This window comes from Artemia sp. Qi Xiang Cuo, chromosome 14 (assembly GCF_049724085.1).
Source record: "Artemia sp. Qi Xiang Cuo chromosome 14, ASM4972408v1, whole genome shotgun sequence".
Lineage (NCBI taxonomy): Eukaryota > Metazoa > Arthropoda > Branchiopoda > Anostraca > Artemiidae > Artemia > Artemia sp. Qi Xiang Cuo.
The window spans coordinates 39,858,003-39,883,375 of record NC_142807.1 but is presented as its reverse complement, the minus strand read 5'-3'; the positions used below and the strand labels follow the sequence as shown (position 1 = coordinate 39,883,375).

The following is a 25,373-nucleotide window of genomic DNA, read 5'->3' as shown; positions in this document are numbered from 1 at the left end:
TGATAAGAGCTTGAAACCTCTACAGTAGGGTTCTTTGATATGGCGAATCCAATGGTATGATTTTCATTAAAATTCTATGACCTCAATGATGTCTTTCTCCCTCTTTTCAAGAATCAAACAAATTTTCTCCGGTTCTTCGTTTTGGATGGATAAAACTAAGCTGCGCTGGGAATTAAAAGATAATATTTTATGTGATTAATATAACGGTTTCATCCTGAAAAATTCTTTATGAAATTGATGGGAGACATTTGCGTGTTTATCAATTTGTTTAATAACATAGGCTAATCTAGTTGTTGGACCGTTACTTCCATTTGCGATATAAGTCTATATTTGTTGTTTATTAGAGCAGTCTGTATTGAACTAAAGATTCGTTAATCAAAGAATTGCTATGAGTAACTCAAACATTGTAAGACTTTTTTGTTTAATACTATCATTTTTTTGTTGTTGTAGTTTTTTTTTTTTTTGTGTGTTCGACTTGATAGGAATTCTGAAACAAGTTGGCAGTTGAAATTTCTTGATGACTAAAGATGTTTTTTTTTCTTCTAAAAGGCGTATTATTCTCAGGCTCTTAGCTTATGACAGAAAACATTAAACCTAAGGAAATTTATGTATTTGGAATCAGCATACAAAGATAATCATTTTTATGTACCTATTGTTATTAAAATTCTATTTTTAGAGGTATGGTTACTTTCGGGCCGAGTTACGCTTTACTTTCACTTTGTTTCCCAAGAACTGTTTAAAATTAGATTGTTTTTTTTTGTAGTTGTTTTTTTTTTGTTCGACTTGATATGAATTCTGAAACAAGTAGGTAAATGAAATTTCTTGATGACTAAAGATTTTTTTTTCTTCTAAAATGCGTAATATTCTCAGGCTCTTAGCTTTTGACGGATAACATTAAATATAATGAAATTTATGTATTTGGAATCAGCATACAAAGCCAATCATTTTTATGTATCTATTATTATTAAAATTCCGTTTTTAAAGTTATGGTTACTTTCGGGCCGAGTTGCACTTTAATTTCATTTTGTTCCCAAGAACTGTTTAAAATTGGTTTTTTTTTTCGTTATAGTTGTTTTTTGTTTTTGTTTTTTTGACTTGATAGGAATTCTGAAACAAGTTGGCAGCTGAAATTTCCTGATGACTAAAGATTTTGTTTCTTCTAAAATGCATAATATTCTCAGGTTATTAGCTTATGACCGATAACATTAAACCTAAGGAAATGTCTGTATTTGGAATCAACATACAAGGCCAATCATTTTTATGTATATATTATTATTAAAATTCCGTTTTTAGAGTTATGGTTACTTTCGGGAAAAAATGCACTTTAATTTCACTTTGTTCCCAAGAACTGTTTAAAATTGTTTATTTTTATAGTTGTTTTTGTTTTTTTGTTTTTGTTCGACTTGATAGGAATTCTGAAACAAGTTGGCAGTTGAAATTTCTTGGTGACTAAAGATTTTTTTTTCTTCTAAAAGGCGTAATATTCTGAGGCTCTTAGCTTATGACGGATAACATTAAACCTAAGGAAATTTATGTATTTGGAATCAGCATACAAAGCCAATAATTTTTATGTATCTATTATTATTACAATTCAGTTTTTAGAGTTATGGTTACTTTCGGGCCGAGTTGCGCTTTACTTTCACTTTGTTCCCAAGAACTGTTTAAAATTTGGTTGTTTTTGCTGTAGTTGATTTTTGTTTTTTATGTTCGACTTGATAGGAATTCTGAAACAAGTTGGCAGTTAAAATTTCTTGAGGATTAAAGATTTTTTAGTCTTTTAAAAGGCGTAATATTCTCAGGCTCTTAGCTTATGACGGATAACATTAAACCTAAGGAAATTTATGTATTTGGAATCAGCATACAAAGCTAATCATTTTTATGTATCTATTGTTATTAAAATTCCGTTTTTAGAGTTATGGTTACTTTCGGGAAAAGTTGCACTTTACTTTCACTGTCCTCCAAAGAACTGTTTAAAATTGTTTTTTTTTGTCATAGTTTTTTTTTGTTTTTTTTTTGTTCGACTTGATAGAAATTCTGAAACAAGTTGGCAGTTGAAATTTCTTGAGGATTAGAGACTTTTTTGTCTTTTAAAAGGCGTAATATTCTCAGGCTCTTAGCTTATGACAGATAATATTAAATCTAAGGGAATTTATGTATTTGGAATCAGCATACAAAGCCAATCCTTTTTATGTATCTATTATTATTAAAATTCCGTTTTTAGAGTTATGGTTACTTTTGGGAAAAGTTGCACTTTACTTTCACTTTCTTCCCAAGAACTGTTTGAAATTGTTTTTTTTTGTTATAGTTGTTTGTTTTTTTTGGTTCGACTTGATATGAATTCTGAAACAAGTTGGCAGTTTAAATTTATTGATGACTAAATATTTTTTTTTGTTCTAAAAGGCGTAATATTATCAGGCTCTTATCTTATGACGGATAATATTAAATCTAAGGGAATTTTTGTATTTGGAATCAACATACAAAGCCAACCATTTTTATGTATCTATTATTAATAAAACTCCGGTTTTAGAGTTATGGTTACTTTCGGGCCGAGTTGCACTTTACTTTCACATTGTTCCCATGAACTGTTTAAAATTTTGTAGTTTTTTTTTTTTTTTATGTTTGACTTGATAGGAATTCTGAAACAAGTTGGCAGTTGAAATATCTTGAGGATTAAAGATTTTTTTGTCTTTTAAAAGGCGTAATATTCTCAGGCTCTTAGCTTATGACGGATAGCATTAAATCTAAGAAAATTTATGTATTTGGAATCAGCATACACAGCTAATCATTTTTATGTATCTATTATTATTAAAATTCCGTTTTTAGAGTTATGGTTACTTTCGGGAAAAGTTGCACTTTACTTTAACTGTCTTCCCAAGAACTGTTTAAAATTGTTTTTTTTTGTTATATTTGTTTTTTTGTTTTTTTTTGTTCGACTTGATAGGAATTCTGAAACAAGTTGGCAGTTAAAATTTCTTGACGATTAAAGATTTTTTTGTCTTTTAAAAGGCGTAATATTCTCAGGCTCTTAGCTTATGACGGATAACATTAAATCTAAGGAAATCTATGTATTTGGAATCAGCATACAAAGTTAATCATTTTTATGTATCTATTATTATTAAAATTCCGTTTTTAGAGTTATGGTTACTTTCGTGCCGAGTTGCACTTTACTTTCACTTTGTTCCCAAGAACTGTTTAAAATTAGGTTGTTTTTTTTTGTTGTAGTTGTTTTTTGTTTTTTTTGTTCGACTTGATAGGAATTCTGAAACAAGTTGGCAGTTGATATTTCTTGATGACTAAAGATTATTTTTTCTTCTAAAAGAGGTAATATTCTCAGGCGGATATGACCTCACTCAGTGTTCAAATAGATCCTCTTGCTTTTCTGACTGATGTGTCGATGGAGCTTTTTCCATGACTCTCTTTGTCCTGACTGTCAACCAATGTCAAAAGGAGTTTGTTCCCCAATTCTATGCTTAAAATAGATACAAACAATTATAAAATAATTCATTTCATCATGTACGGTGTGATCGATTCAGAATATATTACCATAAAACAGTCATCTTTTGGAGAAATTTTCAAGTTTGTGTTTTTATTACTGGGTGAAGATCGTAGAGAAAAAGACATTTACCATTGGGATGTTAACTATAACTTGTTTGATTACGATAAACGCTTATGGAGTACTACATTACGCCGTATAAACAGACTAGGATTCTACGATAGAAAAATAAAACCATTTAATAACAATGGTACAGAATTAAAGCATGTACAAGAGGAAGTCCGTGAAATTTGCAGCTTTTTTGGAGTAAAAGCACTATACGTTAAAGGGAATGTCTCTACCGATAAGCTCATGATCGTAGAATGTGATATTAATATCCCCCTTTTTAACTTAGAGGACTTTGGCTGTGAAAAATACGCCAATGCAATTCACCGTCCCATTTATGAAGTGAGGTTTTTTGTGCAATGGGTACCTGAAAAGATACCAGTTGTGGACATGTGTGTTAGATATCTCCTAATGCAAAAAAAAAACACAACCCATTTCATGGGACCATCGAATGTGGATGAGCAACGATGAGTCCGATAATGATGAATGGAGATAACGCCCCATGATATCCGCTCCCTAAAGGTCTAGTGATAATTGTATGAGCCATTATGTGAAAAAAGTGAAAAAAAACACATTATTAATATTATTATATTTGAAAATAAAAAGTGTTTTGAAATAATTTTTAAAAATTATATAGAAAACGTTAATAGAAAGTTATTATCAGAAAAGTTTCTGTCATAAGCTGTGTTACTTGTAGCAAAAATAAACACAGTAAAATACAATGGGTTGGCCAGAAATACATTTGATCGGTAAGCGATTTTAAACCTTTATTACACCTAAGATTTTAGCTCTGAAAGCTCTTTAAGTATATTGATCTTTTTAACGAATTGGCCTTTTACTAGCATTTTATTCCATTGAATTTAAGCACATTAAACGAAAAAAGGGCTAAGCTTGTTAAAGATTAGCTACTTTCTTGAGAAAACACACAAAATCAGAAAAAATGTTAATTGTTCCTTTATTAGCTACGCAATTGGATTGGGGGGAGGTGGCCCCTGGAGGTTGAGGTCCATTGTGGTTAGAGTCTTTGATGGTTCATACTCGTAATTCTCTCATTAATCTAATATTGTGTACTTGTGTATTAGAACGACCACAGAGTTTCATCCCAAATCATCCTCTAAAATGTCTCACTGTTTCACCCCAAAAAATCCTTAAAATTTCGATTAATTTGTTTCGCCCAAATAATCCCCTAAAAATAATTTTTGAGTGTTCCTTTTTTTCGACATCCTTTTGCGATGTAAGAGAAATCCATTGACCTAGAAATAGGCGTCATTGATCCTGTCCCGTTAGACACTCTCATATCCAGCAATGATGTAAGCTTCTGTTCGGAGTAGTATAAACAACAAACAAGTTGACCAGCAACATAACCATCTAACAACACTCATAACTAACAAACAGAACAGAACCATGAAAAGAACATCAAACATCCAAGAAACATCAAACAAGTTGACCAACAAACAGAACCATGAAACAACATCATATCATATAACCAACAAACAGAACAGAACCATGAAAAAAACATCAAACAACATACCCATCAACTAACAGAACCATGAAACAACATCAAATCATATAACCATCAAACCATAAAACCATCGAAAACAGGTCTAGAAAGAGGCACGTAATCTTGTATCATTAGACTCGATTATAGATGTTAGCAGAGGTGTTTGCCCTGCGCTGGCAATGTCATTCCCACTTGTGTTTGGGGAAATGGTGGGCGTGAGAGAGGCGGTATTCACTCTCCAATCACATTCAACTATTAAAAATCACCCTAGCTTTTTCAATTTCCAATCAAATGAGCCCTTTTGAAGTTTCTACGACAAAACTTTCAATAAAAATCTTACATGCCCCCAGGGCATAACTTGGACCCCTTGCCCTGAGTGCTGGGGGGGATGTCATTCTCAAAGACCTAATTTCCAGAACTTTCTACTACGTTTAACAAAATGGCTATCTGAAAATTTTGATTGGATGTGTTTGGAGGAATGGTGGGCGTGAGAGGGGGGTTAGTTACCCTCCAGTCAATTTCGACTATTACAAAGGGCACTAGCCCTCTCAATTTCCAATTGAATGAGTCCCTTTTGAAGTTTTACGACAACTCTATCTATCAAAACCTTATATACCCTAAGGGCAGAACTTATAACCTTTGCCACTGGGGCTCTGGGGGAGTTGTCATCCTTAAATACATAATTTCCAGAGCTTTCAACTACGTTGAACAAAATGGCTCTAAACTTTGATTGAATGTTTTTGGGGAAATGATGGGCGTAAGAGGGGGTTAATTAATCTCCACTCACTTTTGACTACTGAAAAGGGCAATTTCAATTTCCAATCAAATTAGCCCTTTTTGAAATTCACACAACAACTTTCTATATAAACTTTATATGCCCCCAGGGCATAACTTAAAGCCCCTGCACTAAGGGCTCTGAGGGGGTTATCATCCTAAATGACCTAATTTCAAGAACTTTCAACTACGTTGAACAAAATGGATATTTCAAAATTTTGATTTGATGCGTTTGGGAAAATAGTAGGCGTGAGAGGGGCGTTAGTCGCTCTTCAATCACTTTCAACTATTAAAAAAAGCACTAGCCCTTTCAATTTCCAATTGAATGAGGTCTTTTGAAGTTTCTACGACAACTCTTTCAATAAAAACCTTATATGCCCCCAGGGCATAACTTAAAACCCTTGCCCTGAGGGCTGGGGGGGGGGGAGGAGGGTTGTCATCCTTAAAGACCTAACTTCTAAAACTTTCAACTACTTTGAATAAAATGGCTCCTTTGAATAAAATGGCTCCTTTTTTTAGTAGGTTAGCTTCTTCAGTTTTTCCTTGGCGAAACAGTCTTAATTTTTGTCGAATTAAATTTTTCCCCAATAGCAAAATTAGGAAATCTTATATTTTCAATACTTTTTATGCAGATGAGATAATATTAGTGGAAAAAAGAAAAGAAGAGCCGTAGACACTTTTAGAGTTTATTACATTTTACCCAGATCTTAAAAGGCTGCAAAAAAGTTATGATAATACAGAAATTATGATTCTAGTGAGCTAAGAAATAATACAGAACAAGTACATAAATTTTACTAAAAATGGAAAGTGATCAGTCTAGTGAAAGAAACAACTAATTTAGGCTCTCGGTTCTATCCAATGATCAAGTTTTATTATAGAGTTTTTTTTTTTAATTCAATGATTCCCAAGAAAGAAACAATAAAAATAACTCTTGCCAAGGGCAAAGCAGTTCCGTTTGGACACTATAAAATATCAGCTTAAACAAAGCCAATAGCCTGAAAATACCAAAATAGGCAGTCAATCCAAATTCATACGAATTTGTCATCATGGTGCAAAAGTATGTCTTATTTAAGTAAAGACACATGAGTTTCAAAGTTTTTACGTATGAGCAGAGGCTGAGGGACCTACTTCAATTTTTTCAACCAGTGGGTAAAAAAATTGAATTTGTAAAACAGTAGCACAAAGCACCCCTATTTTACTTGCAACTATCTATTTTTTTCTTATAAATCTCTCACTTGAAAAGGTATATTTTTCTGATCGTGCACAAGACTCGCTTGTAGTTGACCGTAGAAGAGATAGGGATTCTATCACTTTCGATATGAACTTCATATTTTATGTAGACTATAGCCGTCTATACTTCAAATACATAATGGCGGGCGACAAAAAGTTTTCGTCATATATGGCTAGCTTACTTTTGTCGTATTTCTCCTAAGCTAATCTTGACACACGTTTCCTAAGTGTGTGAGTCACATAAGATGTAGAATCTGCAATAGGCTAAGGTCATTTACTAGAAAATCCCTTTGGATTGGCCTAGGCTAGATGAGAGGATTATACTGGTGTAAATGTATAACCATTCCACCTCATAAGGAGACAAGTTAAGAAAACAAGGTACTTATTAAGAATATGATATAGCCTACATGCAAGAAGTGAAGTTTTGTTTAATGAAATTAGGCTAGGCCTAGTATAGGCCTAGCCTTACCTATAGCCTTGCTATAGTATAGGCCTCCTCATGTAAAATTAATCCCCGTACAAAATCCTTCCACTCTGTCGAAAAAATGCAAAATTCCACATTTTTGCTGATAAGAGCTTGAAACCTCTACAGTATGGTTCTTTGATATGCCGAATCCAATGGTATAATTTTCATTGAAACTATATGACCTCAATGATGTCTTTCTCCCCTTTTCAAAAACCAGACAAATTTTCTCCGGTTCTTCGTTTTGGATGGATAAAACTAAGCTGCACTGGGAATTAAAAGATAATATTTTATGTGATTAATATAACGATTTCATCCTGAAAAATTCTTTATGAAATTGATGGGAGACATTTGCGTGTTTATCAATTTGTTTAATAACATAGGCTAATCTAGTTGTTGGACCGTTACTTCCATTTGCGATATAAGTCTATATTTGTTGTTTATTAGAGCAGTCTGTATTGAACTAAAGATTCGTTAATCAAAGAATTGCTATGAGTAACTCAAAGATTTTAAGAATATTTTGTTTAATACTATCATTTTTTTGTTGTTGTAGTTTTTTTTTTTTTTGTGTGTTCGACTTGATAGGAATTCTGAAACAAGTTGGCAGTTGAAATTTCTTGATGACTAAAGATGTTTTTTTTTCTTCTAAAAGGCGTAATATTCTCATGCTCTTAGCTTATGACAGATAACATTAAACCTAAGGAAATTTATGTATTTGGAATCAGCATACAAAGATAATCATTTTTATGTACCTATTGTTATTAAAATTCTATTTTTAGAGGTATGGTTACTTTCTGGCAGAGTTACACTTTACTTTCACTTTGTTTCCCAAGAACTGTTTAAAATTAGATTTTTTTTGTTGTAGTTGTTTTTTTTTGTTCAACTTGATATGAATTCTGAAACAAGTAGGTAGATGAAATTTCTTGATGACTAAAGATTTTTTTTTCTTCTAAAAGGCGTAATATTCTCAGGCTCTTAGCTTATGATGGATAACATTAAATATAATGAAATTTATATATTTGGAATCAACATACAAAGCCAATTATTTTTATGTATCTGTTTTTATTAAAATTCGGTTTTTACGGTTATGGTTACTTTCGGGCCGAGTTGCACTTTACTTTCACTTTGTTCCCAAGAACTGTTTAAAATTGGTTTTTTTTTTCGTTATAGTTGTTTTTTTTTTTGTTTTTTTGACTTGATAGGAATTCTGAAACAAGTTGGCAGCTGAAATTTCCTGATGACTAAAGATTTTGTTTCTTATAAAATGCATAATATTCTCAGGTTATTAGCTTATGACCAATAACATTAAACCTAAGGAAATGTATGTATTTGGAATCAGCATACAAAGCCAATCATTTTTATGTATATATTATTATTAAAATTCCGTTTTTAGAGTTATGGTTACTTTCGGGAAAAAATGCACTTTAATTTCACTTTGTTCCCAAGAACTGTTTAAAATTGTTTATTTTTATAGTTGTTTTTGTTTTTTTGTGTTTGTTTGACTTGATAGGAATTCTGAAATAAGTTGGCAGTGGAAATTTCTTGATGACTAAAGATTTTTTTTTTCTTCTAAAAGGCGTAATATTCTCAGGCTCTTAGCTTATGACAGATAATATTAAATCTAAGGGAATTTCTGTATATGGAATCAGCATACAAAGCCAATCATTTTTATGTATCTATTGTTATTAAAATTCCGTTTTTAGAGTTATGGTTACTTTCGGGCCGAGTTGCTCTTTACTTTCACTTTGTTCCCAAGAACTGATTAAAATTTGTTTTTTTTTGTAGTTGATTTTTTTTTTGTATGTTTGACTTGATAGGAATTCTGAAACAAGTTGGCAGTTAAAATTTCTTGAGGATTAAAGATTTTTTTGTCTTTTAAAAGGCGTAATATTCTCAGGCTCTTAGCTTATGACGGATATCATTAAATCTAAGGAAATTTATGTATTTGGAATCAGCATACAAAGCTAATCATTTTTATGTATCTATTATTATTAAAATTCCGTTTTTAGAGTTATGGTTACTTTTGGGAAAAGTTGCACTTTACTTTCACTTTCTTCCCAATAACTGTTTAAAATTGTTTTTTTTTTGTTATAGATGTTTTTTTTTTGTTAGACTTGATAGGAATTCTGAAACAAGTTGGCAGTTGAAATTTCTTGAGGATTAAAGATTTTTTTGTCTTTTAAAAGGCATAATATTCTCAGGCTCTTAGCTTATGACAGATAATATTAAATCTAAGGGAATTTATGTATTTGGAATCAGCATACAAAGCCAATCCTTTTTATGTATCTATTATTATTAAAATTCCGTTTTTAGAGTTATGGTTACTTTTGGGAAAAGTTGCACTTTACTTTCACTTTCTTCCCAAGAACTGTTTAAAATTGTTCTTTTTTTGTTATAGTTGTTTTTTTTTTGTTCGACTTGATAGGAATTCTGAAACAAGTTGGCAGTTAAAATTTCTTGGTGACTAAAGATTTTTTTTTATTCTTAACGGCGTAATATTATGAGGCTCTTAGCTTATGACGGATAATATTAAATCTAAGGGAATTTATGTATTTGGAATCAGCATACAAAGCCAATCATTTTTATGTATCTTTTGTTATTAACATTCGGTTTTTAGAGTTATGGTAACTTTCGGGTCGAGTAGCACTTTACTTTCAATTTGGTCCCAAAATCTGATTAAAATTGGTTTTTTTTTGTTATAGTTTTTTTTTTTTTTTTTTGAATTGATAGGAATTCTGAAACAACTTGGCAGTTGAAATTTCTTGATGACTAAATATTTTTTTTCTTCTAAAATGCATAATATTCTCAGGTTATTAGCTTATGACCAATAACATTAAACCTAAGGAAATGTATGTATTTGGAATCAGCATACAAAGCCAATCATTTTTATGTATATATTATTATTAAAATTCCGTTTTTAGAGTTATGGTTACTTTCGGGAAAAAATGCACTTTAATTTCACTTTGTTCCCAAGAACTGTTTAAAATTGTTTTTTTTATAGTTGTTTTTGTTTTTTAGTGTTTTTTTCGACTTGATAGGAGTTCTGAAACAAGTTGGAAGTTGAAATTTCTTGCTGACTAAAGATTTTTTTTTCTTCTAAAAGGTGTAATATTCTCAGGCTCTTAGCTTTTGACGGATAACATTAAACCTAAGGAAATTTATGTATTTGGAATCAGCTTACAAAGCCAATCATTTTTATGTATCTATTATTATTAAAATTCGGTTTTGAGAGTTATGGTTACTTTCGGGCCGAGTTGCACTTTACTTTTACTTTGTTCCGAAGAACTGTTTAAAATTGGTTTTTTTTTGCTGTAGTTGTTTGTGTTTTTTATGTTCGACTTGCTAGGAATTCTGAAAAAAGTTGGCAGTTGAAATTTCTTGAGGATTAAAGATTTTTTTGTCTTTTAAAAGGCGTAATATTCTCAGGCTCTTAGCTTATGACGGATAACATTAAATCTAAGGAAATTTATGTATGGTATTTGGAATCAGCATACAAAGCTAATCATTTTTATGTATCTATTATTATTAAAATTCCATTTTTAGAGTTATGGTTACTTTCGGGAAAAGTTGCACTTTACTTTCACTGTCTTCCAAAGAACTGTTTAAAATAGTTTTTTTTTTTGTTATAGTTTTTTTTTTTTTTTCGACTTGATAGGAATTCTGAAACAAGTTGGCAGTTGAAATTTCTTGAGGATTAAAGATTTTTTTGTCTTTTAAAAGGCATAATATTCTCAGGCTCTTAGCTTATGACAGATAATATTAAATCTAAGGGAATTTATGTATTTGGAATCAGCATACAAAGCCAATCATTTTTATGTATGTATTATTATTAAAATTCCGTTTTTAGAGTTATGGTTACTTTCGGGAAAAGTTGCAGTTTACTTTCACTTTGTTCCCAAGAACTGTTTAAAATTTTTTTTTTTTTTATAGTTGTTTTTTTTTTTTGTTTTTTTGTTCGACTTGATAGAAATTCTGAAACAAGTTGGCAGTTGAAATTTCTTGGTGAATAAAGATTTGTTTTTCTTCTAAAAGGCGTAATATTCTCAGGCTCTTAGCTTATGACAGATAACATTAAACCTAAGGAAATTTATGTATATGTAATCAGATTACAAATTGATTCATTTTTATGCATCCATTGTCATTTAAATTTCGTTTTTAAAGTTATAGTGATTTTCGGACCGAGTTGCTCTTTATTTCTATTTTACTCATAAGAACTGTTTAAAATTGGTTTGTTTTTGTTGTAGTTGTTTGGGTTATTTTTGTTCGACTTGATAGGAATTCTGAAAGAAGTTGGCAGTTGAAATTTCTTGAGGATTAAAGATTTTTTTGTCTTTTAAAAGGCGTAATATTCTCAGGCTCTTAGCTTATGACGGATAGCATTAAATCTAAGAAAATTTATGTATTTGGAATCAGCATACACAGCTAATCATTTTTATGTATCTATTATTATTAAAATTCCGTTTTTAGAGTTATGGTTACTTTCGGGAAAAGTTGCACTTTACTTTCACTGTCTTCCCAAGAACTGTTTAAAATTGTTTTTTTTTTGTTATATTTGTTTTTTTTGTTCGACTTTATAGGAATTCTGAAACAAGTTGGCAGTTGAAATTTCTTGAGGATTAAAGATTTTTTTGTCTTTTAAAAGGCGTAATATTCTCAGGCTTTTAGCTTTTGACGGATAACATTAAACATAATAAAATGTACGTATTTAGAATCAGAATAAAAAGCCAATCATTTTTATGCATATATTGTTATTAAAACTTTGTTTTTAATGTTGTAGTTACTTTATTGCTAAGTTGCACATGATTTTCAATTTACTCATAAGATCTGTTTGAAATTAGGTTGTTTTTTTTTTGTAGTTGTTTTTTGTTGTTTTTTTTGTTCGACTTGATAGGAATTCTGAAACAAGTTGGCAGTTGAAATATCTTGGTGACTAAAGATTATTTTTTCTTCTAAAAGAGGTAATATTCTCAGGCGGATATGACCTCACTCAGTGTCCAAATGGATCCTCTTGATTTTCTGACTGATGTGTCGATGGAGCTTTTCCCCTGATTCTCTTTGTCCTGATTATCAACCAATGTCAAAATGAGTTTGTTCCCCAATTCTATGCTTAGAATAGAGACAGACAATTATAAAATAATTCATTTCATCATGTACGGTGTGATCGATTCAGAATATATTGGAATAAAACATTCATCTTGTGGAGTCATTTTCGAGTTTGTGTTTTTATTACTGGGTGAAGATCGTAGAGAAATAGACATTTACCATTGGGATGTTAACTATAACTTGTTTAGATTATGATAAACGCTTATGGAGTACTACATTACGCCGTATAAACAGACTAGGATCCTACGATAGAAAAATAAAACCATTTAATAACAATGGTACAGAATTAAAGCATGTACAAGAGGAAGTCCGTGAAATTTGCAGCTTTTTTGGAGTAAAAGCACTATACGTTAAAGGGAATGTCTCTACCGATAAGCTCATGATCGTAGAATGTGATATTAATATCCCCCTTTTTAAAAATCACCCTAGCTTTTTCAATTTCCAATCAAATGAGCCCTTTTGAAGTTTCTACGACAAAACTTTCAATAAAAATCTTATATGCCCCCAGGGCATAACTTGGACCCCTTGCCCTGAGTGCTGGGGGGGGATGTCATTCTCAAAGACCTATTTTCCAGAACTTTCTACTACGTCTAACAAACTGGCTATCTGAAAATTTTGATTGGATGTGTTTGGAGGAATGGTGGGCGTGAGAGGGGGTTAGTTGCCCTCCAGTCACTTTCGACTATTACAAAGGGCACTAGCCCTCTCAATTTCCAATTGAATGAGTCCTTTTTTAACTTTTACGACAACTCTATCTATCAAAACCTTATATACCCTAAGGGCAGAACTTATAACCTTTGCCCCTGGGGCTCTGGGGGAGTTGTCATCCTTAAATACATAATTTCCAGAACTTTCAACTACGTTGAACAAAATGGCTCTAAACTTTGATTGAATGTTTTTGGGGAAATGATGGGCGTAAGAGGGGGTTAATTAATCTCCACTCACTTTTGACTACTGAAAAGGGCAATTTCAATTTCCAATCAAATTAGCCCTTTTTGAAATTCACACAACAACTTTCTATATAAACTTTATATGCCCCCAGGGCATAACTTAAAACCCCTGCACTGAGGGCTCTGAGGGGGTTATCATCCTAAATGACCTAATTTCAAGAACTTTCAACTACGTTGAACAAAATGGATATTTCAAAATTTTGATTTGATGCGTTTGGGAAAATAGTAGGCGTGAGAGGGGCGTTAGTCGCTCTTCAGTCACTTTCATCTATTAAAAAAAGCACTAGCCCTTTCAATTTCCAATTGAATGAGGTCTTTTGAAGTTTCTACGACAACGCTTTCAATAAAAACCTTATATGCCCCCAGGGCATAACTTGGACCCCTTGCCCTGAGTGCTGGGGGGGGATGTCATTCTCAAAGACCTATTTTCCAGAACTTTCTACTACGTCTAACAAACTGGCTATCTGAAAATTTTGATTGGATGTGTTTGGAGGAATGGTGGGCGTGAGAGGGGGGTTAGTTGCCCTCTAGTCACTTTCGACTATTACAAAGGGCACTAGCCCTCTCAATTTCCAATTGAATGAGTCCTTTTTTAACTTTTACGACAACTCTATCTATCAAAACCTTATATACCCTAAGGGCAGAACTTATAACCTTTGCCCCTGGGGCTCTGGGGGAGTTGTCATCCTTAAATACATAATTTCCAGAACTTTCAACTACGTTGAACAAAATGGCTCTAAACTTTGATTGAATGTTTTTGGGGAAATGATGGGCGTAAGAGGGGGGTTAATTAATCTCCACTCACTTTTGACTACTGAAAAGGGCAATTTCAATTTCCAATCAAATTAGCCCTTTTTGAAATTCACACAACAACTTTCTATATAAACTTTATATGCCCCCAGGGCATAACTTAAAACCCCTGCACTGAGGGCTCTGAGGGGGTTATCATCCTAAATGACCTAATTTCAAGAACTTTCAACTACGTTGAACAAAATGGATATTTCAAAATTTTGATTTGATGCGTTTGGGAAAATAGTAGGCGTGAGAGGGGCGTTAGTCGCTCTTCAATCACTTTCAACTATTAAAAAAGCACTAGCCCTTTCAATTTCCAATTGAATGAGGTCTTTTGAAGTTTCTACGACAACGCTTTCAATAAAAACTTTATATGGCCCCAGGGCATAACTTATAACCCTTGCCCTGAGGGCTGGGGGGGGGGGAGGGGTTTTCATCCTTAAAGACCTAATTTCCAAAACTTTCAACTACGTTGAATAAAATGGCTATCTAAAAAATTTTATTGGATGTGTTTGGGGAAAAGATGGGCGCGAGAGGGGGGTTAGTTGCCCTCAAATCACTTTCGACTATTCAAAAGGGCACTAGGTCTTTGAATTTCTAATCGAATGAGCCCTTTTTCAAATTTCTACCACAAAGATTTCAACAAAAACCTTATATACCCCCAGGGCATAACTTATAACCCATGCGCTGAAGACTTTGGGGGAAGTGTCCTGCTCAAAGGTACAATTTCCTGAACCTTGAACTGCGTGGAACAAAATAGCTATCTAAAAATTTTTATCAGATGTGTTTGGCGAAATGGTGGGCTTGGAAGGGGTGTTAGTTGCTTTCCAATCACTTTCGACAATTAAAAAAGGCACTAGCCCTTTTAATTTCTAATCGAATGGGCCTTTTTTGAAGTTTCTACGACAACGCGTTCAATTAAAACCTTATATGCCCCCTGGGCATAATTTACAACCCTTGCGGTGTGGGGGGGGGTTGTCATCCTCAAAGACATAATTTCCAGAACTTAAAAATACCTTGAATAAAATGGCTATCTCAAAGTTTTGATTAGATGTGTTTGGGGAAAAGGTGGTTGTGAGAGGGGGGTTAGTTGCCCTCCAATCAATTTCGACTATTAAAAAGGGCACTAGCCCTTTGCATTTCCAATCGAATGAGCCTTTTTTGAAGTTTCTATGACAACGCCTTCTATAAAAAAATAACTTATGCCCCCAGGGCATAACTTAAAACCCCTGCACTGAGGGTGGTGGGGGAGTGTCCTCCTCAAAAACATATTTTCAATCTGAAAATCAACTACGCTGAACAAAATGGCTATCTCAAAATTTTTATTGGATGTGTTTGGGGGAATGATGGGCGGGGGGGGGGGGCTAGTTGCCCTCCAATAAATTTCGACTATTAAAAAGGGCACTAGCCACTCCAATTTCCATTTGAATGACCCTTTTTTGAAGTTTCTACGAAAACTCCTTCGATATGAAGTGCCCTGGTATGGAAAACAAAAAACAAAAAATAATACATTGTGCCAACATCGTTCTTTACTTACGCAGTGCGATCGCGCTTCCTATGATTTTTACAACAACTTTCTATATAAGCCTTATATGCCCCCAGGGCATAACTTACAACCTTTGCACCGAGGGCTCGGAGGGGGTTATCATCCTAAAAGACCTAATTTCCAGAACTTTCAACTACGTTGAACAAAATGGATATCTAAAAATTTTGATTGGATGTGTTTGGGAAAATGGCGGGAGTGAGAGGGGCGTTAGTGGCTATCCAATCACTTTCAACTATTAAAAAAGGCACTAGCCCTTTCAATCTCCAATTGAATGAGGCTTTTTGAAGTTTCTACGACAATGCTTTCAATGAAAACTTTATATGCCCCCAGGGCATAACTTACAACCCTTGCCCTGAGGGCTGTGAAGGAGGGGTTGTCATCCTTAAAGACCTAATTTCCAAAACTTTCAACTACGTTGAATAAAACTGCTTGCCCTGAGGGCTGTTGGGGGAGTGTCCTCCTAAAAACATAATTTCTATCTGGAAATCAACTACGTTGAACAAAATGGCTATCTAATAACTTGTATCGGATGTGTTTGGGGAAAAGATGGGCGTGAGAGGGGGTTTGTTGCCCTTAAATCACTTTTGAATATTAAAAAGGGCACTAGCCCTTTGAATTTCAAATCGAATGAGCACTTTTTCAAGTTTCTACGACAAGGATTTCAGTAAAAACCTTTGCCCCCAGGGTATAACTTATAACCCTTGCCCCAACGACTGTGGGGGGAGTTTCCTTCTCAAAGGTATAATTTCCTGAACTTTGAACGTCGTGGGACAATTTGGTTATCTCAAAATTTTTATTGGATGTGTTTGGGGAAATGATGGGCGTGGAAGGGGTGTTAGTTGCCTTCCAATCACTTTCGACTATTAAAAAGGGCACTAGCCATTTCAATTTCCAATCGAATGAGCCCTTTTTGAAGTTTCTACGAAAACGTGTTCTATAAAAACATTATATGCCCCCACGGCATAACTTACAACCCTTGCCCCGAGCGTTGTGGGGGAGTGTCCTTCTCAAAAACATATTTTCTATGTGGAAATCAACTATGTTGAACAAAATAGCTTTCTCGAAATTTTGATTGGATGTGTTTAGGGTTTGATGAGCGTGGGGGAGGGGCTAGTTGCCCTCCAATCAGTTTCGACTATTAAAAAGAGCACTAGACCTTTGAATTTCAAATCGAATGAGCCTTTTTTGAAGTTTCTATGACAACGCCTTCTATAAAAACCTTATATGCCCCCAGGGCATAGCTTACAACTCTTGTCCTGAAGGCTGTGGGGGAGTGTCCTCTTCAAAAACATAATTTATATTTAGAAATCAACTACGCTGAATAAAATGGCTATCTTAAAATTTTGATTGGATGTGTTTTGGGAAATGGTGGGTGTGGACAGGGTGTTAGTTGCCTTCCAATCACTTTCGACTACTAAAAAGGGCCCAAGCCAATCCAATTGTCCATTGAATGAGCCTTTTTCGAAGTTTCTACAAGTTCTTCGATACGAAGTGTCCTGCTCTAAAGGAAAAAAAAATTTTACATAGTGCCAACATAGTTCTTATATCCCCTCAGGGCATAACTTAAAACCCTTGCCCCGCGGGTTGTGGGGGAGTGTTCTCCTCAAAAACATATTTTATATCTGGAAATCAACTACGCTGAACAAAATGGCTATCTAAAAATTTTGATTGGATGTGTTTGGGGGAATGATGGGCGTGTAGGGGGGGGGTGCTAGTTGCCCTCCAATCACTTTAAACTATTAAAAAGGGCACTAGCCACTCCAATTTCCAATCGAATGAGTCCTTTTCGAAGTTTTTACGACAACTCCTTTGATACAAAGTGCCCGGGTATGGAGAAAAAAAAAATAAAATGCCCTCAAATCACTTTCGAGTATTAAAAACGGCACTAGCCCTTTGAATTTCAAATCGAATGAGCCTTGTTAAGTTTCTACGACAAATATTTCAACAAAAACCTTATATGCCCCCAGGGTATAACTTATAACCCTTGCCCCGAAGACTGTGGGGGGAGTTTCCCGCTCAAAGGTATAATTTCCTGAACTTTGAACGTCGTGGGACAAATTGGCTATCTCGAATTTTTTATTGGATATTTTTGAGGAAATGGTGGGCGTGGAAGGGGTGTTAGTTGCCTTCTAATCAATTTTGGGCCCTAGCCATTTCAATTTCCAATTGAATGAGCCCTTTCTGAAGTTTCTACGGCAACGCGTTCTATAAAAGCCTAATATCTCCCAGGGCATAACGAACAACCCTTGCCCTAAAGGCTGTGGGGGAGTGTCCTTCTCAGAAACATAATTCTATCTGGAAATCAACTACTGCTGAATAAAATGGCTATCTCAAAATTTTGATTGGATGCGTTTCAGGAAATGGTGGGCGTGGAAGGGGTTTTAGTTTGCCTTCCAATCACTTTTGACGATTAAAAAGGGCACAAGCCACTCCAATTTCCAATTGATTCAGCCCCTTTTCGAAGTTTCTACGACAACTTCTTCGGATACGAAGTGCCCTGCTCTAAAATTTCTCGTGCCCTGCTCTAAAAAATAAATCAACGATCTCAAAATTTTGATCGTATGTGTTTGGGGAAATGGTGGGCGTGAGAGGGGGTTAGTTACCCTCCAAACATATTCAACTATTAAAAGCGACACTAGACATTTCAATTTCCAATCGAATGAGCCCTTTTTGACGTTTCTACGACAATGTTTTCTATAACAAATCTTATATGACCCCAGGGCATAATTTACAACTTTCGCCCTGAGGGCTGTGGGGGGGGGAGGATGTCATCCTTAAAGACTCAATTTCCAAAAGTTTCAACTACGTTGAACAAAATGGTTATCTAAAAATATTGATTAGATGTGTTTGTGGAAAAGGTGGGCATGAGAGGGGGTTAGTAGCCCTCCAATCACTTTCGACTATTCAAAAGGGTACTAGCCCGTTGAATTTCCAATCGAATGAGCCCTTTTTCAAGCTCCTACGACAAAGCTTTCAATAAAAAACCTTATATGTCCCCAGGGCATAACTTATAACCCTCGCCCTGAAGACTGTGGGGGGAGTATCCTGCTGAAAGGTATAATTTCCAGAATTTTCTACTGCGTTGAAAAAAATGGCTATCTCAAAATTTTGATTGAATGTGTTTGGGGAAATGGTTGGAATGGAAGGGTGTTAGTTGCCTTATAATCACTGTCGACTATTAAAAATAAAAACCTTATATGCCCCCAGTGCACAAATTTACAAGCCTTGCCCTGAGGGCTGTTGGGGGAGTGTCCTCCTAAAAACCTAATTTCTATCTGGAAATCAACTACGTTGAACAAACTGGCTATCTCAAAATTTTGATTGGATGTGTTTGGAGAAATGGTGGGCGTGGAAGGGATGTTTGCTGCCTTCCAATCACTTATGACTATTAAAAAGGGCGCTAGCCATTCCAATTTCCAATCGAATGAGCCGTTTTCAAAGTTTCTACGACAACTCTTTTGACACGAAGTGCCCTGGTCTAATGGAAGAAAAATAATAATAATACATTGTGCCAACATCGTTCTTTACTTAGGCAGCGCTAATGCGCTGCCTATGATTAATAATTTAGGAGTGTCCGAGTCATTAGACCTCTTCATTCCACAGTTTTATAGATTATGAACAGCCGTTTGATTCAGCCAATAAAAGACTTGTAACGAAGTGGTATACCAGATAAATACATTAAAGTGATTAGACTTATGTAAAAAATAATTTTGCTACGGTTAAGAGAGGAAATGAGGTTAGTAGCTGAGTGGTTTCGCGTTCTATTCCCGTTTAGATGGATCTTTTTGAAGAATATTGTCATAAGGAGCACAGCAAAGACGACGGGAAAGTATGGAATCAAATGAAGAAGAAAACCACTCCTAGACTTACATTAAACTGATAATTTGAGCGTGCTAGATGAAAATGTTAGCAAAATGAATTTCACCTAAGAGTGAAAATTTGGTCGACGCATCCTCAACCTTTTCTAAAACCGCACTGTTTCTCTCTTAAAACTTCGTCTACGGCATCTCTCAGTCTAAAAAGTATCATATTACTTTGTAATTTGCTACCTTTCGGAGACCAGACTAATGCCTCGGTAATTACCACACTCACTTTTATCACCTTTCTTATAAATTGGCTTAATTAAGGTTTTCCTAAAAACGTTAGGTACTTCCCCTTTTTTTAAATCATATTCATAATCTTCAGTAACTTATTTATAATCAATAAGACTTTTGGCGCAAGACTGCATCGTGTGTGCTTTTGAAAATGTTTTAGAAATTCTGGAAAGTTTCAACAGTCATCCATCCGCTTACATAAGCAGCATCTTTCGTGCCAGTAGGGGCACTAGGGACCATACGATCCTTGAAATGAACACCGTGAAAGACCATAAAGAGAGGGATCATTACATCTGTAGCAGTAACTGCGCAACATATTGTTACAAGATCACCCCTCTCGGCTGATGTTAGTTGACCAGCCTGCTTAGCACCTTTTGGGGCCAAAACTTTCTTAGGATTTTGCACAGTTGTTAGGCCAGTATCAACAACAGTCCATATAGCATAGGCCTCAAATTTCTCTTATTGTCTTAATGGAGCTCTCTACTTTTCTTTGAAAAACTTGTTTTGTGGAAAAAGTTTTTTTTTAGATTAATTTCTGTTCGTTTTTTATTGACAAAGTCATTTTCATGAAAAGTATAATATTTTTTATTTTTCCGATTTTTTTTTTATAATAATCCATAGTTTGGCATAATTGTGGGGGTTTGACATGCCCAATATCCCTAAAGACATAGCTATTGAACCGTTGTACTATGCTGAACAAAATAGCTGTATCAAAATTGTAACTACATGTTTTTGGGAAATAAATCAGCTTGAGAGACGGGCTGATTGCCCTCCAATCTCTTTTTATTATTTTTATTTTGAATTGAGTTAGCTTCTTTAAATGTTTCTTTGGTATTTCTAGCATTTATAGAGTGGTGTTACCTATGATATTGCTTATATGCTTTTTGGAAAACCTGCATGTATACAGTTTTTTTTGTCTAATTGGAATGACCCCTAAACACTTTCTAAAAGTTTCACCTTAGCGTCACAACTGTAGTTGTAGTACTAAAAGTAAACACATAGTGCCTTCTGGCTAGTTCAAAATCCCCCACAACTTACTCTTAATTTTCTACCTTAATAATATAAGTTGTTCTTGACATATCGCTTTGTCACCTTTTTGTAAGTCCACATGCTCATAGTTTGTTTTGATTTAGTTCAACGTCCGCCTAAATATTTCTTATATTACTGAATATAAGACTGAATATTATATTATATTAATTAAATTACTGAATATTTCTAATATTACTGAAGGCATTGTTATATTGTCTTTAGACTATTGGCTACAAAATGGTTATCTCACAATTTTGATCGAATGTGTTTGGGGAAAAGAGGATATCAGGGAGGGGGGGGGCTATTTTCTCTCCATCACGCTTAACTCTTAAAATGAAACTAGAACTATGCATTACCAATCAAATGAGCCTACTCTAAAGTTCAGAAGACCACCTCTTCATAAAAACCTTACACCCCCCCCCCTCGGGGTATAGCTTAAAACCCTTACCCTCATATTCTGGGGGGCACCCCAAGGCCGTGTTAAGAGATCTTTGGAATATTTTTTTAACAAATGGCTATCTTAAAATTTCTATCGGATGCATTTGGGAAAAATATGACGGGGGGGGGTGTAGCTGCCCTCCGATAAAGTTGACTCTTAAAAATAGCTCTTCAACTTTCTATTTCCAGTCCAATGAGCCCCCTCCGAAGTTTATACGACCACCGTCTCAATAAAAACCTTAAATACCCTCGGGCATACCTTATAACCCTTGCCCTGAGGACTGTGAGGGGGTTCTCATCCTCATTGACATAATTTTTGGACTTTTAAACTACGTCAAACAAATTATGACTGGAATTATTTGGGGAAATGATCAGCGTGGGGAGGGGGGGGGGTAGTTGCCCTCCAATCACTTTTGACTTTTAAAGAGGGCACTTGCCCTTTCAATTACCAACCAATTGAGCACTTTTCGAAGTTTCTACGACAACAAATGGCCATCTTAAAATTTCTATCAGATGCGTTTCGGGAAAATAAAACTTGTGTGTGTGTGTGGGGGGGGGGTCTGCTCAAATTTACTCTTAAAAAGAGCACTATAACTTCTGATTACCAATCCAATGAGCCCTCTTTCAAGTTTATAGGCCACCCTTTCTATAAAAACCTTAGATGCTCCCAGGGCATAACTTACAACCCTTGCCCTGAGGGAGGGGGGGGTTTATTCTCAAAAATATAGTTTTGGGACCTTTCAAATACACTGAACATAATGGCTATCCCAAAAATTATGATTGAATGTGTTTGGGGAAATAATAAGTTTACGGGGGGGGGGGTGGTTAACCTCCAATCACTTTTGACTGTTAAAAAGGCCAGTAGAATTTCTGATTACCAATCAAATGAGCCCCCTCTGAGGTTTATACGACCACCCTTTCTATAAAAAACCTTATATCCCCCGGGTATAACTTAAAACCCTTGCTCTGAGGGTTGTGGAGGGGGAGGGTTGTCATTTTCAAAGTCATAATTTCCGGACCTATAAACTACGCAGAACAAAATAGATATCTCAAAATTTTGATTGGATATGTTTGGGGAAGTCATTGACGTGGGGGAGGGGAAGCTGGTTGCCCTCCATGAGCTCTTTTTGAAGCTCCTATGAAATTCCTTTCTATAAGAATTGCCCTGGTCTAAAAAACAAAACAATATATTGTGCCCTCATCGCTCTTTACTTAGGCAGCGTTTTCGCGCTGCCTATGACATTTTGTCTTGAGATTTCAATTATACAGCACTGGAAGTGCCATTTAGACCGGGTAAGACCCCCCCCCCTAAAAATCAGCCTATGAGCGCCCATGGATTTTGAACTAGCCAGAAGGCACTATATGTATACTTTTAGTGCTACCACTACAGTTAATGTAACCAATGACGCAAAAGTTATTAAGATGACACTTTTAGGGAACGTTTAGGAGTTTCAATTAAAGATAAAAACTGTAGGCATGCAGGTTTTCAAAAGGGCAGATAAGCAATATCATAGGCAGCACCATTCTATAATGGCTAGAAATATCATAGAAACTTGTTAAGGAGCTAATGCAATTCACAGTTTTGGTGCCCTTTTTAAGAGTAACAAAAGATTGGAAGGCAAGAGTAGTAAGGCATCAATTGACGCTGAATACACATGTACTAACACAAGCCTGAGGCATGGATATGCGTGTAGTTTAACCGGTACATTGACTTACCAGGGTCAGTCACATATTGCTACGAACGATATATGCCTTACCAGACGGGTTTCTAAGGTAACACCCACGTTTTGGAACTAGGAGCGAGATTGTGTGATGCAATCTGACTGGTTTCGTTTCACGGGTTCATTAATAGAACGACTAATGTTTTTTGAAAAGGGTAATTACTTCTAAGTTCAATAACCAAATTAAACTTCCGATGGTTAAGAAAGCGTAACGGGTAAGTAAAGTATGAGGAATGGGATGCTATAATTAGAATGGTTTTAAGTTGAAAATTGTGACGTAAAAATAACTCTATTTGCGAATTTTTTGTGAAAATGTATTTGTTTGAAGGTATTATATTGGATAAGACAGCGCAGCTGGTAATTAAAGTATGAGGAATGGGATGCTAGACTTAGAATGGTATTAAGTTGAAAATTGTGGAGTAAAAATAACTATTTGAGAGTTTTTTGCGAAATGGTATTTGCGTGAAGATATTGTGTTGGTCAAGAATCCCTCACGGGTAATTAAAGAATGAGGAATGGGATGCTTGCATCAACAATACAAAGAATATGCTCAGATACTTAATAGATTTGACGCCTACAAGAGACATTGGTAAAAGGTATTCAATAGCTTAATCAAAAAGTAACGATAGAATGACATTGTGACTTGACCTAGCTTTACCTCTCCGATGTGGTCTGTATAATACACAAGTAACGTTTGAAAAGTATTGTCAATTTAAAATAGGATAGTAGTAAGAGAGGTGCTGATCCTGGCAGTGATTGCGTAATATGCCTTACCACGGGCCAGTCACCTATTACAATGAACAGTACTTGCCTTACCAGACGGGTTTTCTAATGTGACACTCATTTTTTTGTGTGTCAATCGGTTAGAGAAAGCTGGTGGTTACTCCATATGATAACTTGATTAGTCGGTTTTTTAAAAAACTTGGCAAGCTATAATGTACTCAAGCAAAAACCCTACATAATGTCCATACACTGCATTTCGATTTTCAATATGTTTTAACACATTGATTATAGTACACTATATATTATTAACTTTGAAAACAATGGATTCGTCAATTTTCAATGTGAGTAAACTTTTCATTCTATTATTCCCCCCCCCCAAAAAAAAAACGTTTTACTATTAAATTCAAATTTCAGGGGCACTTAGCCCCCTCCCCTCCAACAATACAAAATCTTAAGAATATGATGAGTATATTCGATAGAAATGGCAAAGCACGCTTTTTTCTATTATGTAAATAAAATCTCTCCTACAAAGCTATGTTTACAAGTTTTAATTGTTTTGAAAAATAGTTCTTTATCATTCAGAAATAAGCTTTTTCCAAACATGTTGTATTTCTCTGATTTTAATAAAAAGATTGCGTGTTACAAAGGGAGTGATAGTTTTGGGAGTCAGATTTCACAGGCTCTTTCTATAAAAACTCGGCTTTACAGCTCTTAATGCTGTTCTGGGTGCTAAACGAGTCATTACCAAGGACTGGAATCCCCCCATAAGCATGGTGACATACGCCAACTGGCAAAATACTGGAAAAGGGTACAGAAAATCTGCAACTACGAGTGCCGCCATGGCTTCTGATTCAGATTGCTTCTGAGTGATGTTTAATGTAATATTTTTGGTCATTTTTGGTGCATAGTTTTTGCAGTACAGAGTAGTTGGAACCTCAGATAAATCAAAGCTTATAAACCCAGTTCCAGTTTTAAAAATAAAAGATGCCGTTATCTATATATTTAAGGTGATTTTAGAAATAGTAAAAGATATGGTCTCTATTATACAATTTGTGGGGATATAGCCAACTCGACCTTAGAAGGTGAATGAAGGATCTTTTAAAGGCATTTTGGAGAAAAATATTGTTTCAACATTAAAATCTCCAGTACGTGTTAGACCAGATCATAACCCCCAAAGTCACTTCTATTATCAGTCGTAATTTAAAAAGATTTTTTTTGTCCTGTATTGTTTGTAGGCGGTAGCGTACATTAGGAGAGGGCTACATGAGCAATCCCCCCCCTCCATCGAGATCTTCATAAAAGGGAAAAGGAAGATTTGTATGCAAACTATTAAATGGAAAAACAAGTCACAGCAACTGGTTTTACATTGGCTTGTCAGGGTCGGTCACCTATTACTACGAACGACACTTAC

General features: G+C 34.8%; 1 long non-coding RNA gene across 1 annotated transcript in view; it reads left to right on the top strand.

Annotated features, from left to right (window-relative positions):
- Window positions 1-7,404: 7,404 nt before the first annotated feature.
- Window positions 7,405-25,373, top strand: part of LOC148944453 (uncharacterized) — a 31,828-nt gene continuing 13,859 nt past the window's right edge. Inside the window, exon 1 of the long non-coding RNA XR_016142888.1 lies at window positions 7,405-7,481. This is a non-coding gene — a long non-coding RNA (uncharacterized LOC148944453). The remainder of the gene's footprint in view (window positions 7,482-25,373) is intronic.